At 46.2% G+C, this 26,676-nt stretch overlaps 24 non-coding genes and 48 pseudogenes across 24 annotated transcripts; all 72 read left to right on the top strand.

Annotated features, from left to right (window-relative positions):
• Window positions 1-231: 231 nt before the first annotated feature.
• Window positions 232-350, top strand: LOC136739953 (5S ribosomal RNA). Its single transcript, XR_010813026.1, has one exon. It is a non-coding gene; the product is annotated as a 5S ribosomal RNA (ribosomal RNA).
• A 216-nt stretch (window positions 351-566) lies between these two features.
• Window positions 567-685, top strand: LOC136739923 (uncharacterized; annotated as a pseudogene).
• A 219-nt stretch (window positions 686-904) lies between these two features.
• LOC136739703 (uncharacterized) lies at window positions 905-1,023 on the top strand (annotated as a pseudogene).
• Window positions 1,024-1,233: 210 nt separating this feature from the next.
• LOC136739853 (uncharacterized) lies at window positions 1,234-1,352 on the top strand (annotated as a pseudogene).
• Window positions 1,353-1,570: 218 nt separating this feature from the next.
• Window positions 1,571-1,689, top strand: LOC136739738 (uncharacterized; annotated as a pseudogene).
• A 216-nt stretch (window positions 1,690-1,905) lies between these two features.
• LOC136739838 (5S ribosomal RNA) lies at window positions 1,906-2,024 on the top strand. The gene has a single exon (XR_010813001.1). It is a non-coding gene; the product is annotated as a 5S ribosomal RNA (ribosomal RNA).
• A 553-nt stretch (window positions 2,025-2,577) lies between these two features.
• Window positions 2,578-2,696, top strand: LOC136739827 (5S ribosomal RNA). The gene has a single exon (XR_010813000.1). It is a non-coding gene; the product is annotated as a 5S ribosomal RNA (ribosomal RNA).
• A 553-nt stretch (window positions 2,697-3,249) lies between these two features.
• Window positions 3,250-3,368, top strand: LOC136739816 (5S ribosomal RNA). Its single transcript, XR_010812999.1, has one exon. It is a non-coding gene; the product is annotated as a 5S ribosomal RNA (ribosomal RNA).
• Window positions 3,369-3,577: 209 nt separating this feature from the next.
• On the top strand, window positions 3,578-3,696 carry LOC136739878 (uncharacterized; annotated as a pseudogene).
• A 550-nt stretch (window positions 3,697-4,246) lies between these two features.
• LOC136739804 (5S ribosomal RNA) lies at window positions 4,247-4,365 on the top strand. The gene has a single exon (XR_010812997.1). It is a non-coding gene; the product is annotated as a 5S ribosomal RNA (ribosomal RNA).
• A 216-nt stretch (window positions 4,366-4,581) lies between these two features.
• LOC136739829 (uncharacterized) lies at window positions 4,582-4,700 on the top strand (annotated as a pseudogene).
• Window positions 4,701-4,925: 225 nt separating this feature from the next.
• On the top strand, window positions 4,926-5,044 carry LOC136739711 (uncharacterized; annotated as a pseudogene).
• A 215-nt stretch (window positions 5,045-5,259) lies between these two features.
• LOC136739770 (uncharacterized) lies at window positions 5,260-5,378 on the top strand (annotated as a pseudogene).
• Window positions 5,379-5,588: 210 nt separating this feature from the next.
• Window positions 5,589-5,707, top strand: LOC136739702 (uncharacterized; annotated as a pseudogene).
• A 208-nt stretch (window positions 5,708-5,915) lies between these two features.
• LOC136739922 (uncharacterized) lies at window positions 5,916-6,034 on the top strand (annotated as a pseudogene).
• Window positions 6,035-6,254: 220 nt separating this feature from the next.
• Window positions 6,255-6,373, top strand: LOC136739792 (5S ribosomal RNA). The gene has a single exon (XR_010812996.1). It is a non-coding gene; the product is annotated as a 5S ribosomal RNA (ribosomal RNA).
• A 211-nt stretch (window positions 6,374-6,584) lies between these two features.
• Window positions 6,585-6,703, top strand: LOC136739637 (5S ribosomal RNA). Its single transcript, XR_010812959.1, has one exon. It is a non-coding gene; the product is annotated as a 5S ribosomal RNA (ribosomal RNA).
• A 225-nt stretch (window positions 6,704-6,928) lies between these two features.
• LOC136739636 (5S ribosomal RNA) lies at window positions 6,929-7,047 on the top strand. Its single transcript, XR_010812958.1, has one exon. It is a non-coding gene; the product is annotated as a 5S ribosomal RNA (ribosomal RNA).
• A 225-nt stretch (window positions 7,048-7,272) lies between these two features.
• LOC136739849 (uncharacterized) lies at window positions 7,273-7,391 on the top strand (annotated as a pseudogene).
• Window positions 7,392-7,612: 221 nt separating this feature from the next.
• Window positions 7,613-7,731, top strand: LOC136739659 (5S ribosomal RNA). The gene has a single exon (XR_010812980.1). It is a non-coding gene; the product is annotated as a 5S ribosomal RNA (ribosomal RNA).
• Window positions 7,732-7,941: 210 nt separating this feature from the next.
• Window positions 7,942-8,060, top strand: LOC136739891 (uncharacterized; annotated as a pseudogene).
• Window positions 8,061-8,284: 224 nt separating this feature from the next.
• LOC136739644 (5S ribosomal RNA) lies at window positions 8,285-8,403 on the top strand. Its single transcript, XR_010812966.1, has one exon. It is a non-coding gene; the product is annotated as a 5S ribosomal RNA (ribosomal RNA).
• Window positions 8,404-8,613: 210 nt separating this feature from the next.
• LOC136739890 (uncharacterized) lies at window positions 8,614-8,732 on the top strand (annotated as a pseudogene).
• Window positions 8,733-8,956: 224 nt separating this feature from the next.
• On the top strand, window positions 8,957-9,075 carry LOC136739646 (5S ribosomal RNA). Its single transcript, XR_010812968.1, has one exon. It is a non-coding gene; the product is annotated as a 5S ribosomal RNA (ribosomal RNA).
• Window positions 9,076-9,285: 210 nt separating this feature from the next.
• LOC136739889 (uncharacterized) lies at window positions 9,286-9,404 on the top strand (annotated as a pseudogene).
• A 224-nt stretch (window positions 9,405-9,628) lies between these two features.
• LOC136739676 (uncharacterized) lies at window positions 9,629-9,747 on the top strand (annotated as a pseudogene).
• Window positions 9,748-9,967: 220 nt separating this feature from the next.
• LOC136739781 (5S ribosomal RNA) lies at window positions 9,968-10,086 on the top strand. Its single transcript, XR_010812995.1, has one exon. It is a non-coding gene; the product is annotated as a 5S ribosomal RNA (ribosomal RNA).
• A 211-nt stretch (window positions 10,087-10,297) lies between these two features.
• On the top strand, window positions 10,298-10,416 carry LOC136739635 (5S ribosomal RNA). The gene has a single exon (XR_010812957.1). It is a non-coding gene; the product is annotated as a 5S ribosomal RNA (ribosomal RNA).
• A 225-nt stretch (window positions 10,417-10,641) lies between these two features.
• Window positions 10,642-10,760, top strand: LOC136739634 (5S ribosomal RNA). The gene has a single exon (XR_010812956.1). It is a non-coding gene; the product is annotated as a 5S ribosomal RNA (ribosomal RNA).
• Window positions 10,761-10,985: 225 nt separating this feature from the next.
• On the top strand, window positions 10,986-11,104 carry LOC136739848 (uncharacterized; annotated as a pseudogene).
• A 221-nt stretch (window positions 11,105-11,325) lies between these two features.
• Window positions 11,326-11,444, top strand: LOC136739658 (5S ribosomal RNA). The gene has a single exon (XR_010812979.1). It is a non-coding gene; the product is annotated as a 5S ribosomal RNA (ribosomal RNA).
• Window positions 11,445-11,654: 210 nt separating this feature from the next.
• On the top strand, window positions 11,655-11,773 carry LOC136739888 (uncharacterized; annotated as a pseudogene).
• A 224-nt stretch (window positions 11,774-11,997) lies between these two features.
• On the top strand, window positions 11,998-12,116 carry LOC136739645 (5S ribosomal RNA). The gene has a single exon (XR_010812967.1). It is a non-coding gene; the product is annotated as a 5S ribosomal RNA (ribosomal RNA).
• Window positions 12,117-12,326: 210 nt separating this feature from the next.
• On the top strand, window positions 12,327-12,445 carry LOC136739887 (uncharacterized; annotated as a pseudogene).
• A 224-nt stretch (window positions 12,446-12,669) lies between these two features.
• On the top strand, window positions 12,670-12,788 carry LOC136739769 (5S ribosomal RNA). Its single transcript, XR_010812994.1, has one exon. It is a non-coding gene; the product is annotated as a 5S ribosomal RNA (ribosomal RNA).
• Window positions 12,789-12,998: 210 nt separating this feature from the next.
• LOC136739688 (uncharacterized) lies at window positions 12,999-13,116 on the top strand (annotated as a pseudogene).
• Window positions 13,117-13,672: 556 nt separating this feature from the next.
• LOC136739657 (5S ribosomal RNA) lies at window positions 13,673-13,790 on the top strand. The gene has a single exon (XR_010812978.1). It is a non-coding gene; the product is annotated as a 5S ribosomal RNA (ribosomal RNA).
• A 221-nt stretch (window positions 13,791-14,011) lies between these two features.
• On the top strand, window positions 14,012-14,130 carry LOC136739758 (5S ribosomal RNA). Its single transcript, XR_010812993.1, has one exon. It is a non-coding gene; the product is annotated as a 5S ribosomal RNA (ribosomal RNA).
• Window positions 14,131-14,340: 210 nt separating this feature from the next.
• LOC136739664 (uncharacterized) lies at window positions 14,341-14,458 on the top strand (annotated as a pseudogene).
• A 216-nt stretch (window positions 14,459-14,674) lies between these two features.
• Window positions 14,675-14,793, top strand: LOC136739706 (uncharacterized; annotated as a pseudogene).
• Window positions 14,794-15,008: 215 nt separating this feature from the next.
• LOC136739768 (uncharacterized) lies at window positions 15,009-15,127 on the top strand (annotated as a pseudogene).
• Window positions 15,128-15,337: 210 nt separating this feature from the next.
• Window positions 15,338-15,456, top strand: LOC136739936 (uncharacterized; annotated as a pseudogene).
• Window positions 15,457-15,681: 225 nt separating this feature from the next.
• Window positions 15,682-15,800, top strand: LOC136739677 (uncharacterized; annotated as a pseudogene).
• A 216-nt stretch (window positions 15,801-16,016) lies between these two features.
• LOC136739767 (uncharacterized) lies at window positions 16,017-16,135 on the top strand (annotated as a pseudogene).
• Window positions 16,136-16,679: 544 nt separating this feature from the next.
• LOC136739701 (uncharacterized) lies at window positions 16,680-16,798 on the top strand (annotated as a pseudogene).
• Window positions 16,799-17,008: 210 nt separating this feature from the next.
• Window positions 17,009-17,127, top strand: LOC136739912 (uncharacterized; annotated as a pseudogene).
• A 209-nt stretch (window positions 17,128-17,336) lies between these two features.
• LOC136739673 (uncharacterized) lies at window positions 17,337-17,455 on the top strand (annotated as a pseudogene).
• A 216-nt stretch (window positions 17,456-17,671) lies between these two features.
• Window positions 17,672-17,790, top strand: LOC136739880 (uncharacterized; annotated as a pseudogene).
• A 208-nt stretch (window positions 17,791-17,998) lies between these two features.
• LOC136739691 (uncharacterized) lies at window positions 17,999-18,117 on the top strand (annotated as a pseudogene).
• Window positions 18,118-18,331: 214 nt separating this feature from the next.
• On the top strand, window positions 18,332-18,450 carry LOC136739672 (uncharacterized; annotated as a pseudogene).
• A 218-nt stretch (window positions 18,451-18,668) lies between these two features.
• LOC136739935 (uncharacterized) lies at window positions 18,669-18,787 on the top strand (annotated as a pseudogene).
• Window positions 18,788-19,002: 215 nt separating this feature from the next.
• Window positions 19,003-19,121, top strand: LOC136739632 (5S ribosomal RNA). Its single transcript, XR_010812955.1, has one exon. It is a non-coding gene; the product is annotated as a 5S ribosomal RNA (ribosomal RNA).
• A 218-nt stretch (window positions 19,122-19,339) lies between these two features.
• Window positions 19,340-19,458, top strand: LOC136739766 (uncharacterized; annotated as a pseudogene).
• A 210-nt stretch (window positions 19,459-19,668) lies between these two features.
• LOC136739844 (uncharacterized) lies at window positions 19,669-19,787 on the top strand (annotated as a pseudogene).
• Window positions 19,788-20,011: 224 nt separating this feature from the next.
• Window positions 20,012-20,130, top strand: LOC136739895 (uncharacterized; annotated as a pseudogene).
• Window positions 20,131-20,350: 220 nt separating this feature from the next.
• LOC136739774 (uncharacterized) lies at window positions 20,351-20,469 on the top strand (annotated as a pseudogene).
• A 216-nt stretch (window positions 20,470-20,685) lies between these two features.
• LOC136739820 (uncharacterized) lies at window positions 20,686-20,804 on the top strand (annotated as a pseudogene).
• Window positions 20,805-21,014: 210 nt separating this feature from the next.
• On the top strand, window positions 21,015-21,133 carry LOC136739811 (uncharacterized; annotated as a pseudogene).
• A 209-nt stretch (window positions 21,134-21,342) lies between these two features.
• LOC136739660 (5S ribosomal RNA) lies at window positions 21,343-21,461 on the top strand. The gene has a single exon (XR_010812981.1). It is a non-coding gene; the product is annotated as a 5S ribosomal RNA (ribosomal RNA).
• A 222-nt stretch (window positions 21,462-21,683) lies between these two features.
• On the top strand, window positions 21,684-21,802 carry LOC136739647 (5S ribosomal RNA). Its single transcript, XR_010812969.1, has one exon. It is a non-coding gene; the product is annotated as a 5S ribosomal RNA (ribosomal RNA).
• A 210-nt stretch (window positions 21,803-22,012) lies between these two features.
• On the top strand, window positions 22,013-22,131 carry LOC136739671 (uncharacterized; annotated as a pseudogene).
• Window positions 22,132-22,350: 219 nt separating this feature from the next.
• Window positions 22,351-22,469, top strand: LOC136739852 (uncharacterized; annotated as a pseudogene).
• Window positions 22,470-22,684: 215 nt separating this feature from the next.
• On the top strand, window positions 22,685-22,803 carry LOC136739956 (5S ribosomal RNA). The gene has a single exon (XR_010813028.1). It is a non-coding gene; the product is annotated as a 5S ribosomal RNA (ribosomal RNA).
• A 210-nt stretch (window positions 22,804-23,013) lies between these two features.
• LOC136739741 (uncharacterized) lies at window positions 23,014-23,132 on the top strand (annotated as a pseudogene).
• A 209-nt stretch (window positions 23,133-23,341) lies between these two features.
• LOC136739787 (uncharacterized) lies at window positions 23,342-23,460 on the top strand (annotated as a pseudogene).
• A 209-nt stretch (window positions 23,461-23,669) lies between these two features.
• Window positions 23,670-23,788, top strand: LOC136739683 (uncharacterized; annotated as a pseudogene).
• A 223-nt stretch (window positions 23,789-24,011) lies between these two features.
• On the top strand, window positions 24,012-24,130 carry LOC136739638 (5S ribosomal RNA). Its single transcript, XR_010812960.1, has one exon. It is a non-coding gene; the product is annotated as a 5S ribosomal RNA (ribosomal RNA).
• A 215-nt stretch (window positions 24,131-24,345) lies between these two features.
• LOC136739892 (uncharacterized) lies at window positions 24,346-24,464 on the top strand (annotated as a pseudogene).
• Window positions 24,465-24,679: 215 nt separating this feature from the next.
• On the top strand, window positions 24,680-24,798 carry LOC136739894 (uncharacterized; annotated as a pseudogene).
• Window positions 24,799-25,014: 216 nt separating this feature from the next.
• On the top strand, window positions 25,015-25,133 carry LOC136739893 (uncharacterized; annotated as a pseudogene).
• A 209-nt stretch (window positions 25,134-25,342) lies between these two features.
• Window positions 25,343-25,461, top strand: LOC136739896 (uncharacterized; annotated as a pseudogene).
• A 221-nt stretch (window positions 25,462-25,682) lies between these two features.
• LOC136739719 (uncharacterized) lies at window positions 25,683-25,801 on the top strand (annotated as a pseudogene).
• The last annotated feature ends 875 nt before the right edge of the window (window positions 25,802-26,676 follow it).

The following is a 26,676-nucleotide window of genomic DNA, read 5'->3' as shown; positions in this document are numbered from 1 at the left end:
GCTGAAAGCTTTTTACATCTCCTGGGTAACTTCAGCGTAGCTCTTAATACTCTCATTCAGTCTGGAGGAGATATAATTGAAGAATTGTACATGTACCCGGCTACTTTCAACACCCTGTCCTGCACTGATATTTTTCCCTCCATTTTTCTATTTATTTATTTTTTATTTTTTGCTGGAAGTTCCGTCAATACCCGCCAGCCTTTAAGAGACGTCATGCAGCCAGGCATCTTGGCTTGCGGCCACACCTTCCTGAACGCGCCCGATCTCGTCAGATCTCGGAAGCTAACCGGGGCAGGGCCTGGTCAGTACTTGGATGGGAGACCTCCTAGAAATACCAGGTGCTGCAAGCTTTTTACGTCTCCTGGGTAACTTCATCATAGCTCTTAATACTCTCTTTCAGTCTGTAGGAGATATTATTGAAGAATTGTACACGTACCCGGCTACTTTCAAAACCCTTTGCTGCACTGATATTTTTCCCTCCATTTTTCTTTTTTCTTTTTTTTTTTGCTGGAAGTTCCGTCAATACCCGCCAGCCTTAAAGAGACATCATGCAGCTGGGCCTCTCGGCTTTCGGCCACACCGTCCTGAATGCGCATGATATCGTCAGATCTCGGAAGCTAAACGGGGCAGGACCTGGTCAGTACTTGAATGTGAGACCTCCTGGAAATACCAGGTGCTGCAAGCTTTTACGTCTCCTGGGTAACTTTATCGTAGCTCTTAATACTCTCTTTCAGTCTGCAGGAGATATAATTGAAGAATTGTACACGTACCCGGCTACTTTCAACACCCTTCCTGCACTGATATTTTTCCCTCCATTTTTCTATTTTTGTTTTTTTTTCTTTTTGCTGGAAGTTCCGTCAATACCCGCCAACCTTTAAGAGACATCATGCAGCCTGGCCTTTCGGCTTGTGGCCACACCGTACTGAATGCACCCGATCTCGTCAGATCTCGGAAGCTAAAAGGGGCAGGGCCTGGTCAGTACTTGGATGGGAGACCTCCTAGAAATACCAGGTGCTACAAGCTTTTTACGTCTCCTGGGTAACTTCATCGTAGCTCTTAATACTCTCTTTCTGTCTCCAGGAGATATAATTGAAGAATTGTACACGTACCCGGCTACTTTCAACACCCTTTGCTGCACTGGTATATTTCCCTCTATTTTTCTTTTTTTTTTTTGCTGGCAGTTCCGTCAATACCCGCCAGCCTTTAAGAGACATCATGCAGCCAGGCATCTCGGCTTGCGGCCACACCATCCTGAACTCGCCCGATCTCGTCAGATCTTGGAAGCTAAACGGGGCAGGACCTGGTCGGTACATGAATGTGAGACCTCCTGGAAATACCTGGTGCTGCAAGCTTTTACGTCTCCTGGGTAACTTTATCGTAGCTCTTAATACTCTCTTTCAGTCTGCAGGAGATATAAATGAAGAATTGTACACGTACCTGGCTACTTTCAACACCCTTTCCTGCACTGATATTTTTCCCTCCATTTTTCTATTTTTTTTTTTTTTTTTTTGCTGGAAATTCCGTCAATACCCGCCAGCCTTTAAGAGACTTCATGCAGCCAGGCATCTCGGCTTGCGGCCACACCGTCCTGAACGCGCCCGATCTCGTCAGATCTCGGAAGCTAAACGGGGCAGGACCTGGTCAGTACATGAATGTGAGACCTCCTGGAAATACCTGGTGCTGCAAGCTTTTACGTCTCCTGGGTAACTTTATCGTAGCTCTTAATACTCTCTATCTGTCTGGAGGAGATATAATTGAAGTATTGTACATGTACCCAGCTACTGTCAACACCATTTGCTGCACTGATATTTTTCCATCCATTTTTCTTTTTTTTTTTTTTTTTTTGCTGGAAGTTCCGTCAATACCCGCCAACCTTTAAGAGACATCATGCAGCCAGGCCTTTCGGCTTGTGGCCACACCGTCCTGAATGCGCCCGATCTCGTCAGATCTCGGAAGCTAAACGGGGCAGGGCCTGGTCAGTACTTGGATGGGAGACCTCCTAGAAATACCAGGTGCTGCAAGCTTTTTACGTCTTCTGGGTAACTTCATCGTAGCTCTTAATACTCTCTTTCTGTTTCCAGGAGATATAATTGAAGAATTGTACACGTACCCGGCTACTTTCAACACCCTTTGCTGCACTGGTATATTTCCCTGTATTTTTCTTTTTTTTTTTTGCTGGCAGTTCCGTCAATACCCGCCAGCCTTTAAGAGACATCATGCAGCCAGGCATCTCGGTTTGCGGCCACACCATCCTGAACGCGCCCTATCTCGTCAGATCTCGGAAGCTAAACGGGGCAGGACCTGGTCAGTACATGAAAGTGAGACCTCCTGGAAATACCTAGTTCTGCAAGCTTTTACGTCTCCTGGGTAACTTTATCGTAGGTCTTAATACTCTCTCTCTGTCTGGAGGAGATATAATTGAAGTACTGTACACGTATCCAGCTACTGTCAACACCCTTTGCTGCACTGATATTTTTCCATCCATTTTTCTTTTTTCTTTTTTTTTTTTTTTTTTTTGCTGGAAGTTCCGTCAATACCCGCCAACCTTTAAGAGACATCATGCAGCCAGGCCTTTCGGCTTGTGGCCACACCGTCCTGAATGCGCCCGATCTCGTCAGATCTCGGAAGCTAAACGGGGCAGGGCCTGGTCAGTACTTGGATGGGAGACCTCCTAGAAATACCAGGTGCTGCAAGCTTTTTACGTCTCCTGGGTAACTTCATCGTAGCTCTTAATACTCTCTTTCTGTCTCCAGGAGATATAATTGAAGAATTGTACACGTACCCGGCTACTTTCAACACCCTTTGCTGCACTGGTATATTTCCCTCTATTTTTCTTTTTTTTTTTTGCTGGCAGTTCCGTCAATACCCGCCAGCCTTTAAGAGACATCATGCAGCCAGGCATCTCGGCTTGCGCCCACACCATCCTGAACGCGCCCTATCTCGTCAGATCTCGGAAGCTAAACGGGGCAGGACCTGGTCAGTACTTGAAAGTGAGACCTCCTGGAAATACCTAGTTCTGCAAGCTTTTACGTCTCCTGGGTAACTTTATCGTAGCTCTTAATACTCTCTCTCTGTCTGGAGGAGATATAATTGAAGTACTGTACACGTATCCAGCTACTGTCAACACCCTTTGCTGCACTGATATTTTTCCATCCATTTTTCTTTTTTCTTTTTTTCTTTTTTTTTTTTGCTGGAAGTTCATTCAATACCCGCCAACCTTTAAGAGACATCATGCAGCCAGGCCTTTCGGCTTGTGGCCACACCGTCCTGAATGCGCCCGATCTCGTCAGATCTCGGAAGCTAAACGGGGCAGGGCCTGGTCAGTACTTGGATGGGAGACCTCCTAGAAATACCAGGTGCTGCAAGCTTTTTACGTCTCCTGGGTAACTTCATCGTAGCTCTTAATACTCTCTTTCTGTCTCCAGGAGATATAATTGAAGAATTGTACACGTACCCGGCTACTTTCAACACCCTTTGCTGCACTGGTATATTTCCCTCTATTTTTCTTTTTTTTTTTGCTGGCAGTTCCGTCAATACCCACCAGCCTTTAAGAGACATCATGCAGCCAGGCATCTCGGCTTGCGGCCACACCATCCTGAACGCGCCCGATCTCGTCAGATCTCGGAAGCTAAACGCGGCAGGACCTGGTCAGTACATGAAAGTGAGACCTCCTGGAAATACCTAGTGCTGCAAGCTTTTACGTCTCCTGGGTAACTTTATCGTAGCTCTTAATACTCTCTCTCTGTCTGGAGGAGATATTATTGAAGAATTGTACACGTACCCGGCTACTTTCAAAACCCTTTGCTGCACTGATATTTTTCCCTCCATTTTTCTTTTTTCTTTTTTTTTTTGCTGGAAGTTCCGTCAATACCCGCCAGCCTTAAAGAGACATCATGCAGCTGGGCCTCTCGGCTTTCGGCCACACCGTCCTGAATGCGCATGATATCGTCAGATTTCGGAAGCTAAACGGGGCAGGACCTGGTCAGTACATGAATGTGAGACCTCCTGGAAATACCTGGTGCTGCAAGCTTTTACGTCTCCTGGGTAACTTTATCGTAGCTCTTAATACTCTCTATCTGTCTGGAGGAGATATAATTGAAGTATTGTACACGTACCCAGCTACTGTCAACACCATTTGCTGCACTGATATTTTTCCATCCATTTTTCTTTTTTTTTTTTTTTTTTTGCTGGAAGTTCCGTCAATACCCGCCAACCTTTAAGAGACATCATGCAGCCAGGCCTTTCGGCTTGTGGCCACACCGTCCTGAATGCGCCCGATCTCGTCAGATCTCGGAAGCTAAACGGGGCAGGGCCTGGTCAGTACTTGGATGGGAGACCTCCTAGAAATACCAGGTGCTGCAAGCTTTTTACGTCTCCTGGGTAACTTCATCGTAGCTCTTAATACTCTCTTTCTGTCTCCAGGAGATATAATTGAAGAATTGTACACGTACCCGGCTACTTTCAACACCCTTTGCTGCACTGATATTTCTCCCTCCATTTTTCTTTTTTTTTTTTTTTTTTTGCTGGAAGTTCCGTCAATACCCACCAGCCTAAAGAGACATCATGCAGCCGGGCCTCTTGGCTTTCGGCCACACCGTCCTGAACGCGCCCGATATCGTCAGATCTCGGAAGGTAAAAGGGGCAGGGCCTGGTCAGTACTTGGATGGGTGACCTCCTGGAAATGCCAGGTGCTGCAAGCTTTTTACGTCTCCTGGGTAACTTCATCGTAGCTCTTAATACTCTCTTTCTGTCTGGAGGAGATATAATTGAAGAATTGTACACGTACCCGGCTACTTTCAAAACCCATTACTGCACTGATATTTTTCCCTCCATTTTTCTTTTTCTTTTTTTTTTTTTTTTTTTTTGCTGGAAGTTCCGTCAATACCCGCCAACCTTTAAGAGACATCATGCAGCCAGGCCTCTCGGCTTGCGGCCACACCGTCCTGAATTCCCCCGATCTCGTCAGAACTCGGAAGCTAAACGGGGCATGGCTAGGTCAGTACTTGGATGGGAGACCTCCTAGAAATACCAGGTGCTGCAAGCCTTTTACGTCTCCTGGGTAACTTCATCGTAGCTCTTAATACTCTCTTTCTGTGTCCAGGAGATATAATTGAAGAATTGTACACGTACTAGGCTACTTTCAACACCCTTTGCTGCACTGATATTTTCCCTCCATTTTTCTTTTTATTTTATTTTTTTGCTGGAAGTTCCGTCAATATCCGCCAGCCTTTAAGAGACATCATGCAGCCAGGCCTCTTGGCTTGTAGTCACACCGTCCTGAACGCGCCCGATCATATCAGATTTCGGAAGCTAAACGGGGCAGGGCCTGGTCAGTACTTGGATGTGTGACCTCCTGGAAATACCAGGTGCTGCAAGCTTTTTACGTCTCCTGGGTAACTTCATCGTAGCTCTTAAAACTCTCTTTCTGTCTCCAGGAGATATAATTGAAGAATTGTACACGTACCCGGCTACTTTCAACACCCTTTGCTGCACTGGTATATTTCCCTCTATTTTTCTTTTTTTTTTTTGCTGGCAGTTCCGTCAATACCCGCCAACCTTTAAGAGACATCATGCAGCCAGGCATCTCGGCTTGCGGCCACACCATCCTGAACGCGCCCGATCTCGTCAGATCTCGGAAGCTAAATGGGGCATGGCCTGGTCAGTACTTGGATGGGAGACCTCCTAGAAATACCAGGTGCTGCAAGCTTTTACGTCTCCTGGGTAACTTTATCGTAGCTCTTAATACTCTCTATCTGTCTGGAGGAGATATAATTGAAGTACTGTACACGTACCCAGCTACTGTCAACATCCTTTGCTGCACTGATATTTTTCCATCCATTTTTCTTTTTTTTTTTGCTGGCAGTTCCGTCAATACCCGCCAGCCTTAAAGAGACATCATGCAGCTGGGCCTCTTGGCTTTCGGCCACACCGTCCTGAATGCGCATGATATCGTCAGATCTCGGAAGCTAAACGGGGCAGGACCTGGTCAGTACTTGAATGTGAGACCTCCTGGAAATACCAGGTGCTGCAAGCTTTTACGTCTCCTGGGTAACTTTATCGTAGCTCTTAATATTCTCTTTCAGTCTGCAGGAGATATAATTGAAGAATTGTACACGTACCCGGCTACTTTCAACACCCTTTCCTGCAGTGATATTTTTCCCTCCATTTTTCTATTTTTTTTTTTTTTTCTTTTTGCTGGAAGTTCCGTCAATACCCGCCAACCTTTAAGAGACATCATGCAGCCAGGCCTTTCGGCTTGTGGCCACACCGTCCTGAATGCGCCCGATCTCGTCAGATCTCGGAAGCTAAACGGGGCAGGGCCTGGTCAGTACTTGGATGGGAGACCTCCTAGAAATACCAGGTGCTGCAAGCTTTTTACGTCTCCTGGGTAACTTCATCGTAGCTCTTAATACTCTCTTTCTGTCTCCAGGAGATATAATTGAAGAATTGTACACGTACCCGGCTACTTTCAACACCCTTTGATGCACTGGTATATTTCCCTCTATTTTTCTTTTTTTTTTTTTGCTGGCAGTTCCGTCAATACCCGCCAACCTTTAAGAGACATCATGCAGCCAGGCCTTTCGGCTTGTGGCCACACCGTCCTGAATGCGCCTGATCTCGTCAGATCTCGGAAGCTAAACGGGGCAGGGCCTGGTCAGTACTTGGATGGGAGACCTCCTAGAAATACCAGGTGCTGCAAGCTGTTTACGCCTCCTGGGTAACTTCATCGTAGCTCTTAATACTCTCTCTCTGTCTGGAGGAGATATAATTGAAGTATTGTACATGTATCCAGCTACTGTCAACACCCTTTGCTGCCCTGATATTTTTCCATCCATTTTTCTTTTTTCTTTTTTTATATTTTTTTTTTGCTGGAAGTTCCGTCAATACCCGCCAACCTTTAAGAGACATCATGCAGCCAGGCCTTTCGGCTTGTGGCCACACCGTCCTGAATGCGCCTGATCTCGTCAGATCTCGGAAGCTAAACGGGGCAGGGCCTGGTCAGTACTTGGATGGGAGACCTCCTAGAAATACCAGGTGCTGCAAGCTTTTTACGTCTCCTGGGTAACTTCATCGTAGCTCTTAATACTCTCTCTCTGTCTGGAGGAGATATAATTGAAGTATTGTACACGTATCCAGCTACTGTCAACACCCTTTGCTGCACTGATATTTTTCCATCCATTTTTCTTTTTTCTTTTTTTATATTTTTTTTTTGCTGGAAGTTCCGTCAATACCCGCCAACCTTTAAGAGACATCATGCAGCCAGGCATCTCGGCTTGCGGCCACACCATCCTGAAGACGCAAGATCTCGTCAGATCTCGGAAGAAAAACTGGGCAGGGCCTGGTCAGTAATTGGATGGGTGACCTCCTGGAAATACCAGGTGCTGAAAGCTTTTTACATCTCCTGGGTAACTTCAGCGTAGCTCTTAATACTCTCATTCAGTCTGGAGGAGATATAATTGAAGAATTGTACATGTACCCGGCTACTTTCAACACCCTGTCCTGCACTGATATTTTTCCCTCCATTTTTCTATTTATTTATTTTTTATTTTTTGCTGGAAGTTCTGTCAATACCCGCCAGCCTTTAAGAGACATCATGCAGCCCGGCCTCTTGGCTTGTGGCCACACCGTCCTGAACACGCCCGATCTCGTCAGATCTCGGAAGCTAAACGGGGCAGGGCCTCGTCAGTACTTGGATGGGTGACCTCCTGGAAATACCAGGTGCTGCAAGCTTTTTACGTCTCCTGGGTAACTTCATCGTAGCTCTTAATACTCTCTTTCTGTCTCCAGGAGATATAATTGAAGAATTGTACACGTACCCGGCTACTTTCAACACCCTTTGCTGCACTGGTATATTTCCCTCTATTTTTCATTTTTTTTTTTGCTGGCAGTTCCGTCAATACCCGCCAGCCTTTAAGAGACATCATGCAGCCAGGCATCTCGGCTTGCGGCCACACCATCCTGAACGCGCCCGATCTCGTCAGATCTCGGAAGCTAAACGGGGCAGGACCTGGTCAGTACATGAAAGTGAGACCTCCTGGAAATACCTAGTTCTGCAAGCTTTTACGTCTCCTGGGTAACTTTATCGTAGCTCTTAATACTCTCTCTCTGTCTGGAGGAGATATAATTGAAGTATTGCACACGTATCCAGCTACTGTCAACACCCTTTGCTGCACTGATATTTTTCCATCCATTTTTCTTTTTTCTATTTTTTTTTTTTTTTTTTGCTGGAAGTTCCGTCAATACCCGCCAACCTTTAAGAGACATCATGCAGCCAGGCCTTTCGGCTTGTGGCCACACCATCCTGAATGCGCCCGATCTCGTCAGATCTCGGAAGCTAAACGGGGCAGGGCCTCGTCAGTACTTGGATGGGTGACCTCCTGGAAATACCAGGTGCTGCAAGCTTTTTACGTCTCCTGGGTAACTTCATCGTAGCTCTTAATACTCTCTTTCTGTCTCCAGGAGATATAATTGAAGAATTGTACACGTACCCGGCTACTTTCAACACCCTTTGCTGCACTGGTATATTTCCCTCTATTTTTCATTTTTTTTTTTGCTGGCAGTTCCGTCAATACCCGCCAGCCTTTAAGAGACATCATGCAGCCAGGCATCTTGGCTTGCGGCCACACCATCCTGAACGCGCCCGATCTCGTCAGATCTCGGAAGCTAAACGGGGCAGGACCTGGTCAGTACATGAAAGTGAGACCTCCTGGAAATACCTAGTTCTGCAAGCTTTTACGTCTCCTGGGTAACTTTATCGTAGCTCTTAATACTCTCTCTCTGTCTGGAGGAGATATAATTGAAGTATTGCACACGTATCCAGCTACTGTCAACACCCTTTGCTGCACTGATATTTTTCCATCCATTTTTCTTTTTTCTATTTTTTTTTTTTTTTTTTGCTGGAAGTTCCGTCAATACCCGCCAACCTTTAAGAGACATCATGCAGCCAGGCCTTTCGGCTTGTGGCCACACCGTCCTGAATGCGCCCGATCTCGTCAGATCTCGGAAGCTAAACGGGGCAGGGCCTCGTCAGTACTTGGATGGGTGACCTCCTGGAAATACCAGGTGCTGCAAGCTTTTTACGTCTCCTGGGTAACTTCATCGTAGCTCTTAATACTCTCTTTCTGTCTCCAGGAGATATAATTGAAGAATTGTACACGTACCCGGCTACTTTCAACACCCTTTGCTGCACTGGTATATTTCCCTCTATTTTTCATTTTTTTTTTTGCTGGCAGTTCCGTCAATACCCTCCAGCCTTTAAGAGACATCATGCAGCCAGGCATCTCGGCTTGCGGCCACACCATCCTGAACGCGCCCGATCTCGTCAGATCTCGGAAGCTAAACGGGGCAGGACCTGGTCAGTACATGAAAGTGAGACCTCCTGGAAATACCTAGTTCTGCAAGCTTTTACGTCTCCTGGGTAACTTTATCGTAGCTCTTAATACTCTCTCTCTGTCTGGAGGAGATATAATTGAAGTATTGCACACGTATCCAGCTACTGTCAACACCCTTTGCTGCACTGATATTTTTCCATCCATTTTTCTTTTTTCTATTTTTTTTTTTTTTTTTTGCTGGAAGTTCCGTCAATACCCGCCAACCTTTAAGAGACATCATGCAGCCAGGCCTTTCGGCTTGTGGCCACACCGTCCTGAATGCGCCCGATCTCGTCAGATCTCGGAAGCTAAACGGGGCAGGGCCTGGTCAGTACTTGAATGTGAGACCTCCTGGAAATACCAGGTGCTGCAAGCTTTTACGTCTCCTGGGTAACTTTATCGTAGCTCTTAATATTCTCTTTCAGTCTGCAGGAGATATAATTGAAGAATTGTACACGTACCCGGCTACTTTCAACACCCTTTCCTGCAGTGATATTTTTCCCTCCATTTTTCTATTTTTTTTTTTTTTTCTTTTTGCTGGAAGTTCCGTCAATACCCGCCAACCTTTAAGAGACATCATGCAGCCAGGCCTTTCGGCTTGTGGCCACACCGTCCTGAATGCGCCCGATCTCGTCAGATCTCGGAAGCTAAACGGGGCAGGGCCTGGTCAGTACTTGGATGGGAGACCTCCTAGAAATACCAGGTGCTGCAAGCTTTTTACGTCTCCTGGGTAACTTCATCGTAGCTCTTAATACTCTCTTTCTGTCTCCAGGAGATATAATTGAAGAATTGTACACGTACCCGGCTACTTTCAACACCCTTTGCTGCACTGGTATATTTCCCTCTATTTTTCTTTTTTTTTTTTTGCTGGCAGTTCCGTCAATACCCGCCAACCTTTAAGAGACATCATGCAGCCAGGCCTTTCGGCTTGTGGCCACACCGTCCTGAATGCGCCTGATCTCGTCAGATCTCGGAAGCTAAACGGGGCAGGGCCTGGTCAGTACTTGGATGGGAGACCTCCTAGAAATACCAGGTGCTGCAAGCTGTTTACGTCTCCTGGGTAACTTCATCGTAGCTCTTAATACTCTCTCTCTGTCTGGAGGAGATATAATTGAAGTATTGTACACGTATCCAGCTACTGTCAACACCCTTTGCTGCCCTGATATTTTTCCATCCATTTTTCTTTTTTCTTTTTTTATATTTTTTTTTTGCTGGAAGTTCCGTCAATACCCGCCAACCTTTAAGAGACATCATGCAGCCAGGCCTTTCGGCTTGTGGCCACACCGTCCTGAATGCGCCTGATCTCGTCAGATCTCGGAAGCTAAACGGGGCAGGGCCTGGTCAGTACTTGGATGGGAGACCTCCTAGAAATACCAGGTGCTGCAAGCTTTTTACGTCTCCTGGGTAACTTCATCGTAGCTCTTAATACTCTCTCTCTGTCTGGAGGAGATATAATTGAAGTATTGTACACGTATCCAGCTACTGTCAACACCCTTTGCTGCACTGATATTTTTCCATCCATTTTTCTTTTTTCTTTTTTTATATTTTTTTTTTGCTGTAAGTTCCGTCAATACCCGCCAACCTTTAAGAGACATCATGCAGCCAGGCATCTCGGCTTGCGGCCACACCATCCTGAAGACGCAAGATCTCGTCAGATCTCGGAAGAAAAACTGGGCAGGGCCTGGTCAGTAATTGGATGGGTGACCTCCTGGAAATACCAGGTGCTGAAAGCTTTTTACATCTCCTGGGTAACTTCAGCGTAGCTCTTAATACTCTCATTCAGTCTGGAGGAGATATAATTGAAGAATTGTACATGTACCCGGCTACTTTCAACACCCTGTCCTGCACTGATATTTTTCCCTCCATTTTTCTATTTATTTATTTTTTATTTTTTGCTGGAAGTTCTGTCAATACCCGCCAGCCTTTAAGAGACATCATGCAGCCCGGCCTCTTGGCTTGTGGCCACACCGTCCTGAACACGCCCGATCTCGTCAGATCTCGGAAGCTAAACGGGGCAGGGCCTCGTCAGTACTTGGATGGGTGACCTCCTGGAAATACCAGGTGCTGCAAGCTTTTTACGTCTCCTGGGTAACTTCATCGTAGCTCTTAATACTCTCTTTCTGTCTCCAGGAGATATAATTGAAGAATTGTACACGTTCCCGGCTACTTTCAACACCCTTTGCTGCACTGGTATATTTCCCTCTATTTTTCATTTTTTTTTTTGCTGGCAGTTCCGTCAATACCCGCCAGCCTTTAAGAGACATCATGCAGCCAGGCATCTCGGCTTGCGGCCACACCATCCTGAACGCGCCCGATCTCGTCAGATCTCGGAAGCTAAACGGGGCAGGACCTGGTCAGTACATGAAAGTGAGACCTCCTGGAAATACCTAGTTCTGCAAGCTTTTACGTCTCCTGGGTAACTTTATCGTAGCTCTTAATACTCTCTCTCTGTCTGGAGGAGATATAATTGAAGTGTTGCACACGTATCCAGCTACTGTCAACACCCTTTGCTGCACTGATATTTTTCCATCCATTTTTCTTTTTTCTATTTTTTTTTTTTTTTTTTGCTGGAAGTTCCGTCAATACCCGCCAACCTTTAAGAGACATCATGCAGCCAGGCCTTTCGGCTTGTGGCCACACCGTCCTGAATGCGCCCGATCTCGTCAGATCTCGGAAGCTAAACGGGGCAGGGCCTCGTCAGTACTTGGATGGGTGACCTCCTGGAAATACCAGGTGCTGCAAGCTTTTTACGTCTCCTGGGTAACTTCATCGTAGCTCTTAATACTCTCTTTCTGTCTCCAGGAGATATAATTGAAGAATTGTACACGTACCCGGCTACTTTCAACACCCTTTGCTGCACTGGTATATTTCCCTCTATTTTTCATTTTTTTTTTTGCTGGCAGTTCCGTCAATACCCGCCAGCCTTTAAGAGACATCATGCAGCCAGGCATCTCGGCTTGCGGCCACACCATCCTGAACGCGCCCGATCTCGTCAGATCTCGGAAGCTAAACGGGGCAGGACCTGGTCAGTACATGAAAGTGAGACCTCCTGGAAATACCTAGTTCTGCAAGCTTTTACGTCTCCTGGGTAACTTTATCGTAGCTCTTAATACTCTCTCTCTGTCAGGAGGAGATATAATTGAAGTATTGCACACGTATCCAGCTACTGTCAACACCCTTTGCTGCACTGATATTTTTCCATCCATTTTTCTTTTTTCTATTTTTTTTTTTTTTTTTTGCTGGAAGTTCCGTCAATACCCGCCAACCTTTAAGAGACATCATGCAGCCAGGCCTTTCGGCTTGTGGCCACACCGTCCTGAATGCGCCCGATCTCGTCAGATCTCGGAAGCTAAACGGGGCAGGGCCTGGTCAGTACTTGGATGGGAGACCTCCTAGAAATACCAGGTGCTGCAAGCTTTTTACGTCTTCTGGGTAACTTCATCGTAGCTCTTAATACTCTCTTTCTGTCTCCAGGAGATATAATTGAAGAATTGTACACGTACCCGGCTACTTTCAACACCCTTTGCTGCACTGGTATATTTCCCTCTATTTTTCTTTTTTTTTTTTGCTGGCAGTTCCGTCAATACCCGCCAGCCTTTAAGAGACGTCATGCAGCCAGGCATCTCGGCTTGCGGCCACACCATCCTGAACGCGCCCGATCTCGTCAGATCTCGGAAGCTAACGGGGCAGGGCCTGGTCAGTACTCGGATGGGAGACCTCCTAGAAATACCAGGTGCTGCAAGCTTTTTACGTCTCCTGGGTAACTTCATCATAGCTCTTAATACTCTCTTTCAGTCTGTAGGAGATATTATTGAAGAATTGTACACGTACCCGGCTACTTTCAAAACCCTTTGCTGCACTGATATTTTTCCCTCCATTTTTCTTTTTTCTTTTTTCTTTTGCTGGAAGTTCCGTCAATACCCGTCAGCCTTAAAGAGACATCATGCAGCTGGGCCTCTCGGCTTTCGGCCACACCGTCCTGAATGCGCATGATATCGTCAGATTTCGGAAGCTAAACGGGGCAGGACCTGGTCAGTACTTGAATGTGAGACCTCCTGGAAATACCAGGTGCTGCAAGCTTTTTACATCTCCTGGGTAACTTCAGCGTAGCTCTTAATACTCTCATTCAGTCTGGAGGAGATATAATTGAAGAATTGTACATGTACCCGGCTACTTTCAACACCCTGTCCTGCACTGATATTTTTCCCTCCATTTTTCTATTTATTTATTTTTTTTTTTTTGCTGGAAGTTCCGTCAATACCCGCCAGCCTTTAAGAGACATCATGCAGCCAGGCCTCTTGGCTTGCGGCCACACCGTCCTGAACGCGCCCGATCTCATCTGATCTTGGAAGCTAACGGGGCAGGGCCTGGTCAGTACTTGGATGGGTGACCTCCTGGAAATACCAGGTGCTGCAAGCTTTTTACGTCTCCTGGGTAACTTCATCGTAGCTCTTAATACTCTCTTTCTGTCTCCAGGAGATATAATTGAAGAATTGTACACGTACCCGGCTACTTTCAACACCCTTTCCTGCACTGATATTTTTCCCTCCATTTTTCTATTTTTTTTTTTTTTTTTTTTTGCTGGAAGTTCCGTCAATACCCGCCAACCTTTGAGAGACATCATGCAGCCAGGCATCTCGGCTTGTGGCCACACCGTCCTGAATGCGCCCGATCTCGTCAGATCTCGGAAGCTAAACGGGGCAGGGCCTGGTCAGTACTTGGATGGGAGACCTCCTAGAAATACCAGGTGCTGCAAGCTTTTTACGTCTCCTGGGTAACTTCATCGTAGCTCTTAATACTCTCTTTCTGTCTCCAGGAGATATAATTGAAGAATTGTACACGTACCCGGCTACTTTCAACACCCTTTGCTGCACTGGTATATTTCCCTCTATTTTTCTTTTTTTTTTTTGCTGGCAGTTCCGTCAATACCCGCCAGCCTTTAAGAGACGTCATGCAGCCAGGAATCTCGGCTTGCGGCCACACCATCCTGAACGCGCCCGATCTCGTCAGATCTCGGAAGCTAACGGGGCAGGGCCTGGTCAGTACTTGGATGGGAGACCTCCTAGAAATACCAGGTGCTGCAAGCTTTTTACGTCTCCTGGGTAACTTCATCATAGCTCTTAATACTCTCTTTCAGTCTGTAGGAGATATTATTGAAGAATTGTACACGTACCCGGCTACTTTCAAAACCCTTTGCTGCACTGATATTTTTCCCTCCATTTTTCTTTTTTCTTTTTTCTTTTGCTGGAAGTTCCGTCAATACCCGCCAGCCTTAAAGAGACATCATGCAGCTGGGCCTCTCGGCTTGCGGCCACACCGTCCTGAATTCGCCCGATCTCGTCAGAACTCGGAAGCTAAACGGGGCATGGCTTGGTCAGTACTTGGATGGGAGACCTCCTAGAAATACCAGGTGCTGCAAGCCTTTTACGTCTCCTGGGTAACTTCATCGTAGCTCTTAATACTCTCTTTCTGTGTCCAGGAGATATAATTGAAGAATTGTACACGTACTAGGCTACTTTCAACACCCTTTGCTGCACTGATATTTTCCCTCCATTTTTCTTTTTATTTTATTTTTTTGCTGGAAGTTCCGTCAATATCCGCCAGCCTTTAAGAGACATCATGCAGCCAGGCCTCTTGGCTTGTAGTCACACCGTCCTGAACGCGCCCGATCATATCAGATTTCGGAAGCTAAACGGGGCAGGGCCTGGTCAGTACTTGGATGTGTGACCTCCTGGAAATACCAGGTGCTGCAAGCTTTTTACGTCTCCTGGGTAACTTCATCGTAGCTCTTAAAACTCTCTTTCTGTCTCCAGGAGATATAATTGAAGAATTGTACACGTACCCGGCTACTTTCAACACCCTTTGCTGCACTGGTATATTTCCCTCTATTTTTCTTTTTTTTTTTTGCTGGCAGTTCCGTCAATACCCGCCAACCTTAAAGAGACATCATGCAGCTGGGCCTCTCGGCTTTCGGCCACACCGTCCTGAATGCGCATGATATCGTCAGATCTCGGAAGCTAAACGGGGCAGGACCTGGTCAGTACTTGAATGTGAGACCTCCTAGAAATACCAGGTGCTGCAAGCCTTTTACGTCTCCTGGGTAACTTCATCGCAGCTCTGAATACTCTCTTTCTGTCTGGAGGAGATATAATTGAAGAATTGTACACGTACCCGCCTACTTTCAAAACCCATTACTGCACTGATATTTTTCCCTCCATTTTTCTTTTTCTTTTTTTTTTTTTTTTTTTTTGCTGGAAGTTCCGTCAGTACCCGCCAACCTTTAAGAGACATCATGCAGCCAGGCCTCTCGGCTTGCGGCCACAACGTCCTGAATGCGCCCGATCTCGTAAGATCTCGGAAGCTAAACGGGGCAGGGCCTGGTCAGTACTGGGATGGGAGACCTCCTAGAAATACCAGGTGCTGCAAGCCTTTTACGTCTCCTGGGTAACTTCATCGTAGCTCTTAATACTCTCTTTCTGTCTCCAGGAGATATAATTGAAGAATTGTACACGTACTAGGCTACTTTCAACACCCTTTGCTGCACTGATATTTTTCCCTCCATTTTTCTTTTTATTTTATTTTTTTGCTGGAAGTTCCGTCAATATCCGCCAGCCTTTAAGAGACATCATGCAGCCAGGCCTCTTGGCTTGTAGTCACACCGTCCTGAACGCGCCCGATCATATCAGATTTCGGAAGCTAAACGGGGCAGGGCCTGGTCAGTACTTGGATGTGTGACCTCCTGGAAATACCAGGTGCTGCAAGCTTTTTACGTCTCCTGGGTAACTTCATCGTAGCTCTTAAAACTCTCTTTCTGTCTCCAGGAGATATAATTGAAGAATTGTACACGTACCCGGCTACTTTCAACACCCTTTGCTGCACTGGTATATTTCCCTCTATTTTTCTTTTTTTTTTTGCAGGCAGTTCCGTCAATACCCGCCAGCCTTTAAGAGACATCATGCAGCCAGGCATCTCGTATTGCGGCCACACCGTCCTGAACGCGCCCGATCTCGTAAGATCTCGAAAGCTAAACGGGGCATGACCTGGTCAGTACTTGGATGGGAGACCTCCTTGAAATACCTCGTGCTGAAAGCTTTTACGTCTCCTGGGTAACTTTATCGTAGCTCTTAATACTCTCTATCTGTCTGGAGGAGATATTATTGAAGAATTGTACACGTACCCGGCTACTTTCAACAGCCTTTGCTGCACTGATATTTCTCCCTCCATTTTTCTTTTTTTTTTTTTTTTTTTGCTGGAAGTTCCGTCAATACCCGCCAACCTTTAAGAGACATCATGCAGCCAGGCCTTTCGGCTTGTGGCCACACCGTCCTGAATGCGCCCGATCTCGTCAGATCTCGGAAGCTAAACGGGGCAGGGCCTGGTCAGTACTTGAATGGGAGACCTCCTAGAAATACGAGGTGCTGCAAGCTTTTTATGTCTCCTGGGTAACTTCATCGTAGCTCTTAATACTCTCTTTCTGTCTCCAGGAGATATAATTGAAGAATTGTACACGTACCCGGCTACTTTCAACACCCTTTGCTGCACTGGTATATTTCCCTCTATTTTTCTTTTTTTTTTTTGCTGGCAGTTCCGTCAATACCCGCCAGCCTTTAAGAGACATCATGCAGCCAGGCATCTCGGCTTGCGGCCACACCATCCTGAACGCGCCGGATCTCGTCAGATATCGGAAGCTAAACGGGGCAGGACCTGGTCAGTACATGAATGTGAGACCTCCTGGAAATACCTCGTGCTGCAAGCTTTTACGTCTCCTGTGTAACTTTATCGTAGCTCTTAATACTCTCTATCTGTCTGGAGGAGATATAATTGAAGTATTGTACACGTATCCAGCTACTGTCAACACCCTTTGCTGCACTGGTATTTCTCCCTCCATTTCTCTTTTTTTTTTTTGCTGGATGTTCCGTCAAAACCCGCCAACCATTAAGAGACATCATGCAGCCCGGCCTCTTGGCTTGCAGCCACACCGTCCTGAACGCCCCCGATCTCATCAGATCTTGGAATTTAAACGGGGCAGGGCCTGGTCAGTACTTGGATGGGTGACCTCCTGGAAATGCCAGGTGCTGCAAGCTTTTTACGTCCCCTGGGTAACTTCATCGTAGCTCTTAATACTCTCTTTCACTCTGGAGGAGATATAATTGAAGTATTGTACACGTACCCGGCTACTTTCAACAGCCTTTGCTGCACTGATATTTCTCCCTCCATTTTTCTTTTTTTTTTTTTTTTTTTGCTGGAAGTTCCGTCAATACCCACCAGCCTAAAGAGACATCATGCAGCCAGGCTTCTTGGCTTTCGGCCACACCGTCCTGAACGCACCCGATATCGTCAGATCTTGACAGGTAAAAGGGGCAGGGCCTGGTCAGTACTTGGATGGGTGACCTCCTGGAAATACCTGGTGCTGCAAGCTTTTTTGTCTTCTGGGTAACTTCATCGTAGCTCTTAGTACTCTCTTTCTGTCTGGAGGAGATATAATTGAAGTATTGTACACGTACACGGCTACTTTCAACAGCCTTTGCTGCACTGATATTTTTCCCTCCATTTTTCTTTTTTTTTTTTGCTGGAAGTTCGTCAATATCCGCCAACCTTTAAGAGACATCATGCAGCCAGGCCTCTCGGCTTGTGGCCACACCGTCCTGAATGCGCCCGATCTCGTAAGATCTCGGAAGGTAAAAGGGGCAGGGCCTGGTCAGTACTTGGATGGGTGACCTCCTGGAAAAACCTGGTGCTGCAAGCTTTTTTGTCTCCTGGGTAACTTCATCGTAGCTCTTAATACTCTCTTTCTGTCTGGAGGAGACATAATTGAAGTATTGTACACGTACCCAGCTACTGTCAACACCCTTTGCTGCACTGATATTTTCCCATCCATTTTTCTTTTTTTTTTTTTTTTTGCTGGAAGTTCCGTCAATACCCACCAACCTTTAAGAGACATCATGCAGCCCAGCCTCTTGGCTTGCAGCCACACCGTCCTGAACGCCCCCGATCTCATCAGATCTTGGAATTTAAACGGGGCAGGGCCTGGTCAGTACTTGGATGGGTGACCTCCTGGAAATGCCAGGTGCTGCAAGCTTTTTCGTCTCCTGGGTAACTTCATCGTAGCTCTTAATACTCTCTTTCTGTCTCCAGGAGATATAATTGAAGAATTGTACACGTACCCGGCTACTTTCAACACCCTTTCCTGCACTGATATTTTTCCCTCCATTTTTCTATTTTTTTTTTTTTTTTTTTGCTGGAAATTCCGTCAATACCCGCCAGACTTTAAGAGACATCATGCAGCCAGGCATCTTGGCTTGCGGCCACACCATCCTGAACTCGCCCGATCTCGTCAGATCTTGAAAGCTAAACGGGGCAGGACCTGGTCGGTACATGAATGTGAGACCTCCTGGAAATACCTGGTGCTTCAAGCTTTTACGTCTCCTGGGTAACTTTATCGTAGCTCTTAATACTCTCTATCTGTCTGGAGGAGATATAATTGAAGTATTGTACACGTACCCAGCTACTGTCAACACCCTTTGCTGCACTGATATTTTTCCATCCATTTTTCTTTTTTGTTTTTTTTTTTGCTGGAAGTTCCGTCAATACCCGCCAACCTTTAAGAGACATCATGCAGCCAGGCTTCTTGGCTTGCGGCCACACCGTCCTGAATGCGCCCGATCTCGTCAGATCTCGGAAGCTAAACGGGGCAGGGCCTGGTCAGTACTTGGATGGGAGACCTCCTGGAAATGCCAGGTGCTGCAAGCCTTTTACGTCTCCTGGGTAACTTCATCGTAGCTCTTAATACTCTCTTTCTGTCTCTAGGAGATATAATTGAAGAATTGTACACGTACTAGGCTACTATTAAAACACCCTTTGCTGCACTGATATTTTTCCCTCCATTTTTCTTTTTATTTTATTTTTTTCCTGGAAGTTCCGTCAATATCCGCCAGCCTTTAAGAGACATCATGCAGCCAGGCCTCTTGGCTTGTAGTCACACCGTCCTGAACGCGCCCGATCATATCAGATTTCGGAAGCTAAACGGGGCAGGGCCTGGTCAGTACTTGGATGTGTGACCTCCTGGAAATACCAGGTGCTGCAAGCTTTTTACGTCTCCTGGGTAACTTCATCGTAGCTCTTAAAACTCTCTTTCTGTCTCCAGGAGATATAATTGAAGAATGGTACACGTACCCGGCTACTTTCAACACCCTTTGCTGCACTGGTATATTTCCCTCTATTTTTCTTTTTTTTTTTTGCTGGCAGTTCCGTCAATACCCGCCAGCCTTTAAGAGACATCATGCAGCCAGGCATCTCGGCTTGCGGCCACACCATCCTGAACGCGCCCGATCTCGTCAGATCTCGGAAGCTAAACGGGGCAGGACCTGGTCAGTACATGAATGTGAGACCTCCTTGAAATACCTCGTGCTGCAAGCTTTTACGTCTCCTGGGTAACTTTATCGTAGCTCTTAATACTCTCTATCTGTCTGGAGGAGATATAATTGAAGTACTGTACACGTACCCAGCTACTGTCAACATCCTTTGCTGCACTGATATTTTTCCATCCATTTTTCTTTTTTTTTTTTTTTTTTTTTTTTTTTGCTGGAAGTTCCGTCAATACCCGCCAACCTTTAAGAGACATCATGCAGCCAGGCCTCTCGGCTTGTGGCCACACCGTCCTGAACGCGCCCGATCTCGTAAGATCTCGAAAGCTAAATGGGGCAGGACCTGGTTAGTACATGAATGTGAGACCGCCTGGAAATACCTAGTGCTGCAAGCTTTTACGTCTCCTGGGTAACTTCATCGTAGCTCTTAATACTCTCTATCTGTCTGGAGGAGATATAATTGAAGAATTGTACATGTACCCGGCTACTTTCAACACCCTTTGCTGCACTGATATTTTTCCCTCCCTTTTTCTATTTTTTTTTTTTTTTTTTTTTGCTGGAAGTTCCGTCAATACTTGCCAGCCTTTAAGAGACATCATGCAGCCAGGTCTCTTGGCTTGCGGCCACACCGTCCTGAACGCGCCTGATCTCATCATATCTCGGAAGCTAAACGGGGCAGGGTCTGGCCAGTACTTGGTTGGGTGACCTACTGGAAATACCAGGTGCTGCAAGCTTTTTACGTCTCCTGGGTAACTTCATCGTAGCTCTTAATACTCTCTTTCAGTCTGGAGGAGATATTATTGAAGAATTGTACACGTACCCGGCTACTTTCAACAGCCTTTGCTGCACTGATATTTCTCCCTCCATTTTTCTTTTTTTTTTTTTTTTTTGCTGGAAGTTCCGTCAATATCCGCCAGCCTTTAAGAGACATCATGCAGCCAGGCCTCTTGGCTTGTAGTCACACCGTCCTGAACGCGCCCGATCATATCAGATTTCGGAAGCTAAACGGGGCAGGGCCTAGTCAGTACTTGGATGTGTGACCTCCTGGAAATACCAGGTGCTGCAAGCTTTTTACGTCTCCTGGGTAACTTCATCGTAGCTCTTAAAACTCTCTTTCTGTCTCCAGGAGATATAATTGAAGAATTGTACACGTACCCGGCTACTTTCAACACCCTTTGCTGCACTGGTATATTTCCCTCTATTTTTTTTTTTTTTTTTTGCTGGAAGTTCCGTCAATACCCGCCAACCTTTAAGAGACATCATGCAGCCAGGCCTCTCGGCTTGTGGCCACACCGTCCTGAACGCGCCCGATCTAGTAAGATCTCGAAAGCTAAACGGGGCAGGACCTGGTCAGTACTTGGATGTGTGACCTCCTGGAAATACCAGGTGCTGCAAGCTTTTTACGTCTCCTGGGTAACTTCATCGTAGCTCTTAGTACTCTCTTTCTGTCTGGAGGAGATATAATTGAAGTATTGTACACGTACACGGCTACTTTCAACAGCCTTTGCTGCACTGATATTTCTCCCTCCATTTTTCTTTTTTTTTTTTGCTGGAAGTTCGTCAATATCCGCCAACCTTTAAGAGACATCATGCAGCCAGGCCTCTCGGCTTGTGGCCACACCGTCCTGAATGCGCCCGATCTCGTAAGATCTCGGAAGGTAAAAAGGGCAGGGCCTGGTCAGTACTTGGATGGGTGACCTCCTGGAAATACCTGGTGCTGCAAGCTTTTTTGTCTCCTGGGTAACTTCATCGTAGCTCTTAATACTCTCTTTCTGTCTGGAGGAGACATAATTGAAGTATTGTACACGTACCCAGCTACTGTCAACACCTTTTGCTGCACTGATATTTTTCCATCCATTTTTCTTTTTTTTTTTTTTTTTTTTTTTTTGCTGGAAGTTCCGTCAATACCCGCAAACCTTTAAGAGACATCATGCAGCCAGGCCTCTCGGCTTGTGGCCACACCGTCCTGAACGCGCCCGATCTCGTCAGATCTCGGAAGCTAAACGGGGCAGGGCCTGGTCAGTACTTGGATGGCTGACCTCCTAGAAATACCAGGTGCTGCAAGCTTTTTACGTCTCCTGGGTAACTTCATCGTAGCTCTTAATACTCTCTTTCTGTCTGCAGGAGATATAATTGAAGAATTGTACACGTACCCGGCTACTTTCAACACCCTTTGCTGCACTGGAATTTCTCCCTCCATTTCTCTTTTTTTTTTTTGCTGGATGTTCCGTCAAAACCCGCCAACCATTAAGAGACATCATGCAGCCCGGCCTCTTGGCTTGCAGCCACACCGTCCTGAACGCCCCCGATCTCATCAGATCTTGGAATTTAAACGGGGCAGGGCCTGGTCAGTACTTGGATGGGTGACCTCCTGGAAATGCCAGGTGCTGCAAGCTTTTTACGTCTCCTGGGTAACTTCATCGTAGCTCTTAATACTCTCTTTATATCTCCAGGAGAAATAATTGAAGAATTGTACACGTACCCGGCTACTTTCAACACCCTTTCCTGCACTGATATTTTTCCCTCCATTTTTCTATTTTTTTTTTTTTTTTTTTGCTGGAAATTCCCTCAATACCCGCCAGCCTTTAAGAGACATCATGCAGCCAGGCATCTCGGCTTGCGGCCACACCATCCTGAACTCGCCCGATCTCGTCAGATCTTGGAAGCTAAACGGGGCAGGACCTGGTCGGTACATGAATGTGAGACCTCCTGGAAATACCTGGTGCTGCAAGCTTTTACGTCTCCTGGGTAACTTTATCGTAGCTCTTAATACTCTCTATCTGTCTGGAGGAGATATAATTGAAGTATTGTACACGTACCCAGCTACTGTCAACACCCTTTGCTGCACTGATATTTTTCCATCCATTTTTCTTTTTTTTTTTTTTTTTTGCTGGAAGTTCCGTCAATACCCGCCAACCTTTAAGAGACATCATGCAGCCAGGCCTCTCGGCTTGCAGCCACACCGTCCTGAATGCGCCCGATCTCGTCAGATCTCGGAAGCTAAACGGGGCAGGGTCTGGCCAGTACTTGGTTGGGTGACCTCCTGGAAATACCAGGTGCTGCAAGCTTTTTACGTCTCCTGGGTAACTTCATCGTAGCTCTTAAAACTCTCTTTCTGTCTCCAGGAGATATAATTGAAGAATTGTACACGTACCCGGCTACTTTCAACACCCTTTGCTGCACTGGTATATTTCCCTCTATTTTTTTTTTTTTTTTTTGCTGGAAGTTCCGTCAATACCCGCCAACCTTTAAGAGACATCATGCAGCCAGGCCTCTCGGCTTGTGGCCACACCGTCCTGAACGCGCCCGATCTCGTAAGATCTCGAAAGCTAAACGGGGCAGGACCTGGTCAGTACTTGGATGTGTGACCTCCTGGAAATACCAGGTGCTGCAAGCTTTTTACGTCTCCTGGGTAACTTCATCGTAGCTCTTAGTACTCTCTTTCTGTCTGGAGGAGATATAATTGAAGTATTGTACACGTACACGGCTACTTTGAACAGCCTTTGCTGCACTGATATTTCTCCCTCCATTTTTCTTTTTTTTTTTTGCTGGAAGTTCGTCAATACCCGCCAACCTTTAAGAGACATCATGCAGCCAGGCCTCTCGGCTTGTGGCCACATCGTCCTGAACGCGCCCGATCTCGTAAGATCTCGAAAGCTAAACGGGGCAGGACCTGGTCAGTACTTGGATGTGTGACCTCCTGGAAATACCAGGTGCTGCAAGCTTTTTACGTCTCCTGGGTAACTTCATCGTAGCTCTTAGTACTATCTTTCTGTCTGGAGGAGATATAATTGAAGTATTGTACACGTACACGGCTACTTTCAACAGCCTTTGCTGCACTGATATATCTCCCTCCATTTTTCTTTTTTTTTTTTGCTGGAAGTTCGTCAATATCCGCCAACCTTTAAGAGACATCATGCAGCCAGGCCTCTTGGCTTGTGGCCACACCGTCCTGAATGCGCCCGATCTCGTAAGATCTCGGAAGGTAAAAGGGGCAGGGCCTGGTCAGTACTTGGATGGGTGACCTCCTGGAAATACCTGGTGCTGCAAGCTTTTTTGTCTCCTGGGTAACTTCATCGTAGCTCTTAATACTCTCTTTCTGTCTGGAGGAGACATAATTGAAGTATTGTACACGTACCCAGCTACTGTCAACACCCTTTGCTGCACTGATATTTTTCCATCCATTTTTCTTTTTTTTTTTTTTTTTTTTTTTTTTGCTGGAAGTTCCGTCAATACCCGCCAACCTTTAAGAGACATCATGCAGCCAGGCCTCTCGGCTTGTGGCCACACCGTCCTGAATGCGCCCGATCTCGTAAGATCTCGGAAGCTAAACGGGGCAGGGCCTGGTCAGTACTTGGATGGCTGACCTCCTGGAAATACCAGGTGCTGCAAGCTTTTTCGTCTCCTGGGTAACTTCATCGTAGCTCTTAATACTCTATTTCTGTCTGGAGGAGATATAATTGAAGAATTGTACACGTACCCGGCTACTTTCAACACCCTTTGCTGCACTGATATTTTTCCCGCCATTTTTATTTTTATTTTTTATTTTTTCTGGAAGTTCCATCAATATCCGCCAGCCTTTAAGAGACATCATGCAACCAGGCATCTCGGCTTGCGGACACACAGACCTGAACGCGCCCGATCTCGTCAGATCTCGGAAACGAAACGGGGCAGGACCTGGTCAGTACTTGAATGTGAGAACTCGTGGAAATACCTGGTGCTGCAAGCTTTTTACGTCTCCTGGGTAACTTTATCATAGCTCTTCATTCTCTTTTTCTGTCTGGAGGAGATATAATTGAAGAATTGTACACGTACCCGACTACTTTAAACACCCTTTGCTGCAGTGGTATTTTTCCCTCCGTTTTTCTTTATTTTTTTTATTTTGCTGGAAGTTCCGTCAATACCCGCCAACCATTAAGAGACATCATGCAGCCAGGCCTCTCGGCTTGTGTCCGCACCGTCCTGAACGCGCTCGATCTCGTCAGATCGCGTAAGCTGAACGGGGCAGGTCCTGGTCAGTACTTGGATGGGTGACCTCCTGGAAATACCAGGTGCTGCAAGCTTTATACGTCTCTTGGGTAACTTCATCGTAGCTCGTAATACTCTCTTTCAGTCTGGAGGAGATATAATTGAAGAATTGTACACGTACCCGGCAACTTTCAACACCCTTTGCTGCACTGATATTTTTCCCTCCATTTTTCTTTTTTCTTTTTTTTTTTGCCGGAAGTTCCGTCAATACCCTCCAGCCTTTAAGAGACATCATGCAGCCAGGCCTCTCGGCTTGTGTCCGCACCGTCCTGAACGCGCTCGATCTCGTCAGATCGCGTAAGCTGAACGGGGCAGGTCCTGGTCAGTACTTGGATGGGTGACCTCCTGGAAATACCAGGTGCTGCAAGCTTTATACGTCTCCTGGGTAACTTCATCGTAGATCTTAATACTCTCTTTCTGTCTGGAGGAGATATAATTGAAGAAATGTACACGTACCCGGCTACTTTCAACACCCTTTGCTGAACTGATATTTTTCCCTCCATTTTTCTTTTTTTATTTGCTGGAAGTTCCCTCAACACCCGTCAGCCTTTAAGAGACATCATGCAGCCAGGCCTCTCGGCTTGTGGCTACACCGTCCTGGACGCACCCCGTCTCGTCAGATCTCGGAAGCTAAACGGGGCATGGCCTAGTCAGTACTTGGATGGGAGATCTCCTAGAAATACCAGGTGCTGCAAGCTTCTTACGTCTCCTGGGTAACTTCATCGTAGCTCTTAATACTCTCTTTCTGTCTGGAGGAGATATAATTGAAGAATTGTACACGTTCCCGGCTACTTTCAACACCCTTTCCTGCACTGTTATTTTTCCCTCCATTTTTTAATTTTTTTATTTTTTATTTTTTGCTGGAAATTCCGTCAATACCCGCCAGCCTTTAAGAGACATCATGCAGCCAGGCATCTCGGCTTGCGGCCACACCGTCCTGAACGTGCCCGATCTCGTCAGACCTTGGAAACTAAACGGGCCAGGGCCTGGTTAGTACTTGGATGGGTGACCTCCAGGAAATACCAGGTGATGCAAGCTTTTTACGTCTCCTGGGTAACTTCATCGTAGCTCTTAATACTCTTTATCTGTCTGGAGGAGATATAATTGAAGTATTGTACACTTTGTCTTAGGGATAGTCTGGCTAGCAGTGACTGAGTGGTTGACAGACGACAAGCAATGGAATGTACGTGCTCTGTGATGTCATAGCAGTCAGCTGAGAGAGGCTCGTGATGTCATCGCTGAGCTGTCTGTCTGTCTGTCTGTCTGTCTGTCTGTCTCTCTCTCTCTCTTTCTCTCTCTCTCTCTCTCTCTCTCTTCCTCTCAATTCAATTCATTTGTATTGTCAAAGCAATTGGACATACATACATACATATATATATATATATATATACATACATACATACATACATCCATACATGCTAGAAAGTCATTACAATGTTATCTTAAAGGCTAACTAAGCAGAACATATATCATTTTAGAACAGAGTTCATAGGTCAACACATGGTTTTAGGGAACAGGCACGTAGGTCATACCGTTTGACAATGTCTCCAAGGTTCTCATCGTAAATAACAAACAGAAATCAAACTATCTTCTGGGCTGACCTTCTAGCTTGACCGTATCTTTCTTAAGTATACAAGAGAGAAAAACAGGTGTAAGAAAATAATTTCTAATTTTCCTTCTACACATATATACATACATACATACATATGTAGCGTTATGTTGGGTGTATTTGGATAAGAGCATTTGGGCTCTGAGCTGAAGCACTGATCTAAAGAAGACCTCTCCCCCCCCAAAGTTATCAGATTTCCTTAGCTCATCAGCTTGGAACTGGTTTGCATCAAAGTGACAGTTTTGGGGAGGATGGCACCGAGAAGAGGCCAAATAGTTTGGAATTCTGCTATGAGATGTCTGGA

The sequence above is a fragment of the Amia ocellicauda genome, unplaced genomic scaffold (assembly GCF_036373705.1).
Source record: "Amia ocellicauda isolate fAmiCal2 unplaced genomic scaffold, fAmiCal2.hap1 HAP1_SCAFFOLD_62, whole genome shotgun sequence".
Classification (NCBI taxonomy): Eukaryota; Metazoa; Chordata; class Actinopteri; order Amiiformes; family Amiidae; genus Amia; species Amia ocellicauda.
This window is presented reverse-complemented; position numbering and strand designations above follow the sequence as displayed.